Consider the following 11,248-nt stretch of genomic DNA (forward strand, 5'->3'; position numbering starts at 1 on the left):
CATATGACTCCTCTATAAAATCTATGCAAATTCACAGCAGAAGAAAAAAATGGCATAAATTTCATAGCAAATTTTATATTTTTAAAATCATACGAATTGGCATATATTTCCAAGAATTCACCCTTAACTTTTAAAATTTCCCTGAAAACTTTCATAAAACTGCGATGTTTTGTACTTACTGTTGGATGTAAAAATGTGCTTTTTAAAAAAGCACTTTTGCATTATCATCTAAGTAAATATGGTAATAACTAGCACCCAAAAAATGAAACGTTAAGATTTTCTGGATTAGAGTAAAAATCACTTTACGTCGTATTTTTTCCAGCAATGTTGTAAAACGTTTTAAATTCATTCTAACACTAGTTGTCAGGTGTAATTTTCACTTCCATAGCACTTGTGATCGAGAAATAAAAAACTACAATAGAATAGGAGCATAATTTATTTTTCCCTTGCATTAACAATAATAGGTATAAAAATCTTCAGTGGAGAATTTAGGTCCATGAACAGTAATACTTGGCAACCTTAAAAACCTACGGATGAAAACAAATCCACAAAGAACTGAAGGGAACTCAAGGAAACACAGGCACCTAAGATTTCATTCTGTGTTACATGAAACAATTCAAAATGGCGGACTTACTATTACTTACATTTAAGAAATTTCCGCAATAAGGGCACTAAATACATACTGTTAGATTTTACCCAAAAACACTCAATATTTACCAACGTGCAATTTTTAAAAAAAGTTTTTGGAGTACAAATCCTCATAAAGCCCCGCATCCAATGTTCCAGTCAGTAGTCAGTTAATGCTCCTGCAAACGTATCATTTCTTCTTTGGTTTTTCCTTTTCAAAAACAACCTAAATCCAAGTGCGTTCTTCCCCGTTCTTTTCAAAATCCTTAATTTTAATTCATGAATTTACATCACCGATACCGAAGCAAAAACGATCCCCGACGCCTGCCCGGTACAAAGCAGCTCGGTTTGCGCAGCGCGAAAGGGAGGTGCGCACGCCCCCTGGCGGCGCGGCCCCGTGCGTCCCAGAGGAGCCCGCACCGGCCGCGAGGACCAGCGGCCGGGACCCCAGCCTGCGCCGCACCCTCGCGCCCGAGTGGCCTGCGCCCCCGCCCTGCCCCGCCCCGCCCTCCCGCTCCAAGCTGGCTTTGGCCGCCCAGCAGCAACCGCAGCGGCGAGCCCGGGCGGCCGCTCTGGCAGCCGCTCTGGCAACGCGGTGCCCATACCGGGCGCCGACCCAGCAGCACGGAGCGGGGAGAGAAAGGTGTGAACCCGGAAGTACATCGACTGCCCGCGTCTTAGTGGCAGCACCGGGGCAATAAATCAGGGCCAGCGAAGGAAAGACGCTGCGCGCCGGCTCCCGAACCGCAACTTGCTGCGAGACCTGTCACTTCCCCGCGGTGCCCAGTCCTCGCCCCTCCCAGGCGCTCGCGCCTCCTCTTTTCTTCCTGCTCCTCAGCACGGAGCTCCCCTCGACGTTGCTCACGTGCCAGACTCGGGACCGCGAGCGGCGTCCGCACCCGCACGCACACCCGGCCACGCTCGCACTCGCGCGGCCGCGGGGCCGGCTGCTTACCTCCGGGGCCTCATGGTCGCGTCGCTAGCCTGGGTGTGAAAGGGGGAGAGGGTGTGAGGACGTGTGTGGCGTTCAGTCCCGGAGGACTGGGCGGAGGAAGGGGCCTGGAGTCTGTCACTTCCTGAGGGAGCGCGGAGGTCGAGAGACCTGTGAGGCGCGCGGCGTGGCCGGGAGGGTCAGCACATTGTGAGCCGGCAAGGGGACGCGGAACAGCCGGGCCGCGCGCGGCCACCGGGCGGAGAATCCGCTGTCGCCACCGCTCCGCCGCCGCAGCCCGGCGAGTGGCGGGGCGCGGGGAGGAGGGGGCTAAGCCGGGTGGGGGAGCGCGGGGCGCGGCGGCGGCACCAGGCGGTTCGACTGGAGCCCTGCGTCAGCCGGCGGCACGCGCACACCTGCCCGCCGCCGTTCCCGGCCGCGTCATTGGCTGCCGGCGCCGAGCGCGCGAGATTGAACCTTCCATTCATTCCAGGGCCGGGCGGGCGCGCGCGGCCGCGCTGGAGCTTTACCGCGGGCGCCCCCGAACCCCCGAGGCGCGTTCCCGCGCAGGCTCGGGCGCGCACGGCCGCTGCCGCCGTTTGTTCTGGTGGAGGCTGCGAGTGCCTGGGCCTGTGACTCCTGGCTCTCCGCGCGCAGCGTCGGTCCCGGAGGGAAGCTCACATGGCCGTCCCTGGGGTGTGACTGGAGGGAGGCGGGATGATGCTACTACTTGCTCCCCAACCTGACACCTTGGTGCGGTAAAACTGTAAGAAGGTAACAAAATCATATCTGAAGCCCAGGTCTTTTCTTTTACTACAGATGCCCTGGACATCATTCCGAACAGCACAATTCAAGGTAATAATAGTCATGTATTTTAGAATCCAGTGAGCATCGTAGACAATGCCAGAAGTTTGGGGAACCTACTGTCAGCTGTTCCTATTCCTAAACAATAAGATACTCAACATCAAATTGGATGATACAAACTTAATAATCATCACTCAAAGAGCCACAAGATCTGGGGCCCAAAAAACTGTGATATACACACAGTATTGGTATTTTGGTATATGTTCACAAAATATCACTGCTTTCTCTCCTGTAATTTTCCACCTGATAATTTTCTAATTTTATAGTTCTTTTTTATACTTTAGTTAGTTTCTCATCAGACTTTCAGAACGAAACAGTACTAGTCAATCATTATCTGACCAGCTACAAAAATCGAATATAGCCTTGTAATCTGGACTGTTCTGTGGAACTGATTAAAGGAATTAAATATTTCAGCAAACTAAAAATGTGTTCAAAAATTTAAAATACAGGACATAAAAACAAAAGTGGAAAACTTTTCAAATGAAAACAGTTTCATTTGAAAATAACTAATAAAGGCCAGTTCACTGGCTACTATTGTATAACTAAAAGGCAAATCTGCAAACCGTTGCTGTGTGATGATGCATTTCTCCCTTCCAATTTCTGGATTAGGATTAAGAAACCAATTTATCTATCAAGGGTAACCACAGTCTAGAAAAAAGCATCTCTGGCCTGGGAGTGAGATCAATGCAGACAGACTGATCAGAAGCAAAATCCTGTTGTGACCCCTCCTAAGAATTTTCCACATGGGCTACCACCTTCAGCAAATTCCCTGGATGGCTGCTCAACTTTCCATTGGGTTAGTGGAGTGAATACCACTTACTGTAAAGATGCTTTTTCACTGGCAAGTATGTAAAGTATCTCTTACATTACTTTGTTAAGTAGTACAGAGGATTCTTTCAGATACAATTCTTAGTTATAATCATTGTATCCATTTACACTATGATTCCAAATATAATTTAGAGGAAAAAGATGTGGACATAGATTACTGGAAATGAAAAACAGCAATTAATTAGCACCATCGGAAATGTGATATGCTTTGACTTTAAAGCATTATAGTAGGTTTTTACTTATGAGTAGAGCTTACAAATGCACTTATAGAATGAGCTCTTTTTTTTTAATAGCTATGTTTTTAGGTATTTTGTAAGCCTTTCAGCGTTTAAGTGTGATGCATATTTATGCAGTACCTATTTAAAGTCCTGAGAAAAATTGTAAACAGAAAATAAAAAATTAAAACACCACCCAGGGCTAGTATCCCAGCACTCAAGAGGTCGTCCTTCTTTTCGATTTCAAACTAGTTATCATCATGCCGTCATGCTGCTGTGACACAAGTAAAAAAATGGGACATTATAATATTTAATATATTATTTTATATAAGGTACCTGCAAGGGGTGATGATGAACATTGATGGGCTAAGCATTTATTAAGGAGTAGGTTAGCATGATTAGAAATGAATGAAAAGCCATAAGAACAAAGGAATTTATCGTTTATGTATGGCTCTTGGCGATTTCTTTTTCTTTTCGCGTGTTTTTTTTTTCTTTAGGCAGGGTCTTACTATGTCCCCCAGGCTTGAGTGCGGTAGTGCAATCTTGGCTCACTGCAGCCTCCACCTTCTGGGTTCAAGGGATTCTCATGCCTAAGTCTCCTAAGTAGCTGGAATTACAGGCCTGCGCTACCACGCCCAACTAATTTTTGTATTTTTAGTAGAGACGGAGTTTCGCCATGTTGCCCACGCTGGTCTGAAACTTCTGGCCTCAAGCAGTCTGCCCATCTGGCCCTTCAAAGTGCTGGGATTACAGGCGTGAGCCACCATGCCTGACCGGGGCAATTTCCTTCTAAAAGTGAAACTTGGCAATTTCTTTCTAAAAGTGAATCCTTCTACCTGGGACCATGGTGATAATTTATTTTACTTTATTTCCAACCTCCCCTTTTTTAGAGACGCGGTCTCACTCTGTTGCGAAGGCTGGTGTACAGTAACACCTTCCTAGCTCACTGCAGCTTCGACCTCCTGGGCACAAGTGAGAATCCATCTTCAACCTCCTGAGTGGCGGGGACTACAAGTGCCTAAGTTTTTTGTGTTTTTTTTTTAACGCCTTTTTTTTTTTTTTTTTTTTTTTTTTTTTTTTTTTTTTGTAGAGACAGGTTCTTGCTCTGTTGCCCAGGCTATTCTCAAACTTCTGGTGGCAAGATATCCTTGTGGCTTTGGCCTCCCAAAGCACTCGGATTACAGGCATGAACCACTGTGCTCGGCCTGCTTTACTTTTAGAATATATCTAATAATTATTCCCAAAGAGAACAGGCTCTTACTCTTAATATCGCCAATGCCTACAACGGTTCCTAGAATATGGTAGTGTCTGAACGCACCCTGATTATAGTTTCAAGGAAATACTTAGCAAGACCTTTAGAAAACATAAAATGCAGTGTTTCATATTTCTCTTGCCCTCAATTTTTTTATGACTGGAGTATATGGAAGCAAACCCCAGGCATCATATCATTTTACTTATGAATTACAAGTATTGAGTGTTATAATGTTGAAAAACTAGGCTTATATATTTATTATAGTACATTAAAACAATTAGAAAAATAGAGTTGGCCTGGCGCGGTAGCTCACGCCTGTAATCCCAGCACTTTGGGAGGCCGAGGCGGGCGGATCACTTGAGCCCAAGAGTTGGAGACCAGACTGACCAGCATGGTGAAACCGTCTCTACAACAAATCAGGCAGGCTTGGTGGCGGGCGCCTGTAGTCCCTGCTGCTGGTACTCAGGAGACAGCCGGGAGGCGGAGGCTGCAGCGAGCAGACACTGTGGCCCAGCAGAGCCTGGGGAAAATGGTCACCGCTTCTCTACAAAATATTACCTGGGCGTGGTGATGCGCGCCCGCGGTTGTGGCTACTGGGGAGGCTGAGGTCGCCCGCCCGACCCGTAGGCAGAGGTTCCAGAAAGCTAAGATCGCGCCTCTGAACTCCAGCCTGGGCGACAGAGTGAGATCCTATCTCAAAAAAAAGAAAGAAAGAAAGAAATAGAGAGTTTAAAAATAAACTGACCTGGCGGCGGTGGCTCATGCTCGTCCCAGCACCTTCCTCAGAGGCTGACGTGGCGAATCGCTTGAGCCCAGGAGTTCAAGACCAGCCTGCGGAAAATGGCGACCTGGCTCGCTACAAAATATTCGCTGGGCGTGGTCCGCGCGCCTGTAGTCCCAGCTATTGGGGAGGCTGAGGTGGGAGGATCGCTCCAGCACGGGGGCGGAGGTTGCAGTGAGCCAAGATTGCGCCACTGCACTTCAGCCTGGGCAACAGTGCGATCCCGTCCTAAAATGGAAGAAAGAAAAAGAGAGATTTAAAAAGGTTGGCCGGCTGCAGTGGCGCACGCCTGTAATCCCAGCACTTAAGGAGACCGAGATGGGCAGATCACTTGAGCACAGGAGTTCCAGACCAGCCTGGGCAACACGGTGAATAGCATTGTATTTGCTTTCTAGGGTAGCTGAAACAACAAAAATTAACGTCTCACAGATCTGAAGGCTTCCGTGTCGATTCTGGACTGTGATGAGAATCTGTGCCATGCCTCTCTCCTGGCTTCTGGTAGACTCGGGCATTCCTTAGCTTGTAAATGGCTGCTGCTTGTGTCATCACATTGTCTTCCCTATCTACTTATCTGTCCCCATGCCCCAATTTTTCCTTTTCAGGCGCCACTCAGATTAGGACCCACCCTAATGATCTCATCTTAACTTGATTAACTACAAGTACCCTATTTTTAAGTAAGTCCACATTTACAGAGACTGGGGGGTAGGGCTTCGACATCTTTTTGGAGGGACGCAGTTCAACCCATAACAAGAATCGTTGTTAGAAGTGGATGATTTTGCTTCTTCACTGAAAAATTAGTATCATTCTGCAGAGAACTGACTTGCTGCACATGGCACAGATTTTTCGCATTTATCATAGTAAAAGAAATCAGTCACGAAAGCTTGTTTTAGACTGCTACATACCTATCACAAATATAAATTATTTTCAACATTAAAAGTTAATAAAGCAAGCACTGTCACCCAAATTATATATCTATCGAGCACTCCCTTGTGTACAGAAAAGGAAAATGAAAAATGAACAGGAAGTTTAACATTCATAAAAATTGTTGGCTGCGTGCGGTGGCTCACTCCTGTAATCCCAGCACTTTGGGAGACCAAGGTGGGTGGATGACCTGAGGTCAGGAGTTCGATACCAGCTGGCCAACATGGTGAAACCCCATCTCTACTAAAAATACAAACATTAGTCGGGCGTGGTGGCGGGCTTCTGTAGTCCCAGCTACTCCGGGAGCTGAGGCGGGAAAATCGCTTGAACCGGGGAGGCAGAGATTGCAGTGAACCGAGATTGCGCCACCGCATTCCAGCCCAGCGACAGAGCAAGACTCCATCTCAAGAAAAATAATAATAACTCATAAAAATTGTGACAAATTTGTGTTTGCCTATTGAACTGGCAAAAATCCTAAAGTTTGACGACAGTGTTAAAATACAGATTTAAAGTTTTAAAATAATTTTTTGGTGAGGCTGTAGGTAAACCCAAACTTTAATACATTGCTGGTGGGAGTACCAAGGGGGCACAACATTTAGAGAGGAAAATTTGGTGAAATCGAAATCTCTCAGAATTTAAAATATACTGTATGACTTAGCAATCCCTTTCCTGGGAGATTATCCTACAGATATAAGCACATCTTATACACATGATAGCAAATGATGTGTATACCTGGATTGATTTTTATAATAGCAAAAGAATGGAAATAACCTACGTGTCCACCTACAAGGGCTGAATAAACAAACAATGGTACATTGAGATGTAAAATCCTTCTGTGTATTTATATGGGAAGAGCTCCACAATACATTGTTAAGTACAGGAAGCTGCATGCCAAACATCACATATGCTGCTTTTGTGTGAGAAAGGAAGGGGATAATCAGAATATATGTTATACTTATTTATATACTTATAATAATTATGTAATATATTTATATACAGAAACACTCAGAAAGATATATAAGAAACTAAACGATTGCCTATTGTGGGCAGATAGGGAGATCAGAATGGATGTAAGTAGGTGTGGGAGCAGTACGTTACATAGTTTTGATTTTTCAGCCATGTGAATGTACAATTTATTTTTAAAAACTTAGTAAGAACAATAAGGTTATGAAAAACTATTGATGCTACTTCTAGGAACAATGTCTTTAAAAACCTGTATTTTGAAAACTCAATTGCTAGAATAGATAACCTCAAAAAAAATGGATAGATAAAGCAAATGTGGCAAAATCTTGATAACTGTTATCTGGGTAATGGATATGTGGCATTGTACTAGTCTCTCTAGTTTTATCTATGTTGGCACATTTTCACATTTAAATGTTCTCTCAATAATCAAAATTTATGAAATTTCATAAGAGGTATCCTTAAAGTGTTATTTTAAAATTGTTAATGACTAAATATTCTAGGCTCTGGGGAGAAGCTATGTAATTCAGAGCTTTAAGGTAGGTGCTAGAAACAGCCAGTAAAGCCTCCTTTGAATAGATGGTCTTGCCAAGTATGTGGACCGGAAAAAGAGAATGCTTGGCAGAAAGACTATTTATGATTACAGTTCAGTCATATATGAATCTACAAAACCCAGCTTTTTAAAATAAAACTTCTTTATCCACCTCCAACTTCTGAAAAAAATCATTGTTCATTTTTAAATTTTTACTTAAAATTTTTAAAGCTGTATTTTAAATTATTAGAGCCATGGTGTAAAGGTTTTTATCTTACACCACTATCAGTTTTTTTTTAAAAAGTGTTATGCCCACACCTCTGTAGAGGAGACAAAATATCTTATCCTTCCATCCTTCTTAGGTTCATTAGCCAGGGCCCTGTAAATTAGACTAACAAATGATGCAGGAGCCTTTATAAGATAATGAAGAACTAGAGAAATAATTCCACCTAAGCATTTTTATAGTAGGTTTGTTGAAGAGTGGAGAGTCTTGGGAAAATGTGATAAGACAAAAAGATCTGAGCTAACAGTGGTAAACTGGGAGAAATTTCATGTGTTCTGTTTGTTTGGATTCCCCTGAGGGTGCCTCCATCTTCAGAGATAAAGATGCCCCCTTCCTCCGTGTATAGGAAGGGCACCTCTCATGTGAGGGTCTTATGACCTGCCTCAGGGAAGCAGGGCAAGGTCAGACAGTTCTAACATCTGCATTTCTCAAATTCCTTCAGCTTAAAATATTCAGTTGCACCAACGCACCATACTTTAGGGTAGAATGCTGTGAACCCCATCACCTCCAATTATGTATATTTATTTATAGATTGTATACAAACATGTACAAGTAGAAATTTAAAAGAATGAGATTTTTAAAATTGTAATTATGTGTCTCCCATTCTTCATTGGATTATCTTCTATGCTTATCCCATTTGGAGACTTTGGCCATCCTATCACTGTGGCCACAAACATAGGCTGGAGGTCAGGGACAGTGAGCAGCCCTAATCCTGCTCTGCTATTACTTAAGGCATAATCAGAACAGAAAAAGTACAAATTCATAGGATGTTTTTCCCCACTTCTGGACAATTAAGATCCAAGACTTAATGTAGGTACATTAGTATCATTTTTGTATATTACAATATAATAATAATTTAGCCTCATGAGGGCAGTTGTTTTCCTTATTTTCTCTGGCAACAATAAATAGTTGTAAAATAGATTAAATATTTGCATGGCTTTCATCAAATTATCTCAAGCCTTCAAGGCATAAAATGATTTATTAGCCCCATTTTATAGATGTGAAAACTGGTAATCTTAAGTGAGATAAGTGGGCTTTTAAGTAAAAGAACTAGTGTTCAAATTCAAATCAACTGATGTTCAACGCAGTACTCTTTGTGCTCTAGGGCTTCTTCAGTCTGACATATTTTTGTTTCAGGTTTTTAATTCACAAGTAAGGGAACACCTCAACAACCATTTTTTTATTTATACCTATAAAAAATTTACATATTCTTACAGCCGGGCGCAGCAGCTCATACCTGTAATCCTAGCACTTTGGAAGGCTGAGGCGGGTCGATCACCTGGGGTCAGGAGTTCGAGACCAGCCTGGCCAACATGGTGAAACCCCGTCTCTACTAAAAAAAATCAATAAATACAAATAACATTAGCCGGGCATAGTGGCTGGTGCCTGTGATCCCAGCTACTTGGGAGACTGAGGCAGAAGAATTGCTTGAACCCAGGAGACAGAGGTTGCAGTGGGCCGAGATCATGCCATTGCACTCCAGCCTGGGCAACAAGGGGGAAACTCTGTCTAAAAATATATATATATAAAAATATATATATATGTTCTTATATATATATTCATATGTATATGTATTCTTACTCTTACTCTTACATATTCTTCCTCCATTCCACAGATCTCTTAAATCCTCAGAGTTTAATCTTAACCTTGCTTATAATATCTCTTTATTCCTAGATTTTGCTAAAATTTTGAAGTTTAAAAAAGTATACTGTTATTCAAACTTTAATTTCATAATTAAAGAATTCTAACACTTATTAAATGGTTTATTTAAATTAGTGCTCTCGTGGCCCTTTTCTATTTTAAAAACATTTCATTCTGGCCAGGTGCAGTGGCTCACACATGTAATCCCAGCACTCTGGGAGGCCAAGGCAGGAAGATCAGTTGAGGCCAGGAGTTTGAGATCAGCCTGCGCAACATAGTGAGACCCCATGTTTACAAAACAAAAAAAAATTTAATTAGCTGGGTGAGGTGGTGCGCACATACATCCCTAGTTACTTGGGAGGCTGAGGCAGGAGGATTGCTTGAGCCCAGGAGTTCAAGGCTGCAGTGAGCTAGGCATGTGCCACTGCCCTCCAACCTCAGCAATAGAGCAAAACTCTTTCTCTTAAAAAAAGAAAAAATTTATTCCATCATCAGTCATTGACATGCAATTAAAAAAATGAGATTTTAAAAATAAAATTGTAATTATATGTTTCCCTTTTCTCATTGGATTGTCTTCTGCACTCATCCCACTTCTTGGAAGCTTCTGGCTTTGAGCCTCCTATCAGTATGGCCACAGACACATACTGGATGCCAGGGACAGTGAGCAGCCTTAATCTTCCTTTGCTATTGCTTATAAGCATAATAAGAACAGAAAGAGTACAGGGTAAAATTATATTGATACAAGCATTCTGCTGCCATAAACAATAATTCAATAGAAATAGAATTAAAATAATAATGTTGGGCCAGGCATGGTAGCTCACGCCTGTAATCCCAGCACTTTGGGAGGCCAAGGTGGGTGGATCACGAGGTCAAGAGGGTGAGACCATCCTGGCCAACATAGTGAAACCCTGTCTCTACTAAAAATAAAAAAATTAGCTGGGCGTGGTGGCACATGCCTGTAGTCCCATCTACTCGGGAGGCTGAGGTGGGAAAATCACTTGAACCTGGGAGGCGGAGGTTGCAGTGAGCCGAGATCATGCCACTGCACTCCAGCCTGGCAACAGAGTGAGACTCTGTCTCAAAAATAATTAAATAATGTCACTAATAATATCTAACATTTATATAATTCCTATCTGAAGTCTGATACAAGTGCTTCACGTGTGTTCTTTTATTTAATGATCACAACAAACATTTTAGTACCTAAACTCTTCTACAGGTGAGGCTTTTCCAAATTATGCAGCTGTTAAGAGGCAGAAAAGAAGCAAGGGATGATCATGATCTCAGGTTGTACTTGATTTATTGCTTCTACTCAATGCTGAAATTCTTGAGGCCTGATTCCCACACAGGAATTACAAATTTAAGAGTGCACCAAATGCTGGCTTTTGGTCTGGTAGGGAAGTTGAGACTTTCCCT

At 43.1% G+C, this 11,248-nt stretch overlaps 1 long non-coding RNA gene across 1 annotated transcript; it reads left to right on the forward strand.

Annotated features, from left to right (window-relative positions):
* Positions 1–2,067: 2,067 nt before the first annotated feature.
* Positions 2,068–6,288, forward strand: LOC111538456. The gene is made up of 3 exons (XR_002730361.1): positions 2,068–2,216; positions 2,378–2,413; positions 5,894–6,288. It is a non-coding gene; the product is annotated as an uncharacterized LOC111538456 (long non-coding RNA).
* Positions 6,289–11,248: the final 4,960 nt, after the last annotated feature.

Source organism: Piliocolobus tephrosceles, chromosome 5, assembly GCF_002776525.5.
Source record: "Piliocolobus tephrosceles isolate RC106 chromosome 5, ASM277652v3, whole genome shotgun sequence".
In the NCBI taxonomy this organism is placed as follows: domain Eukaryota; kingdom Metazoa; phylum Chordata; class Mammalia; order Primates; family Cercopithecidae; genus Piliocolobus; species Piliocolobus tephrosceles.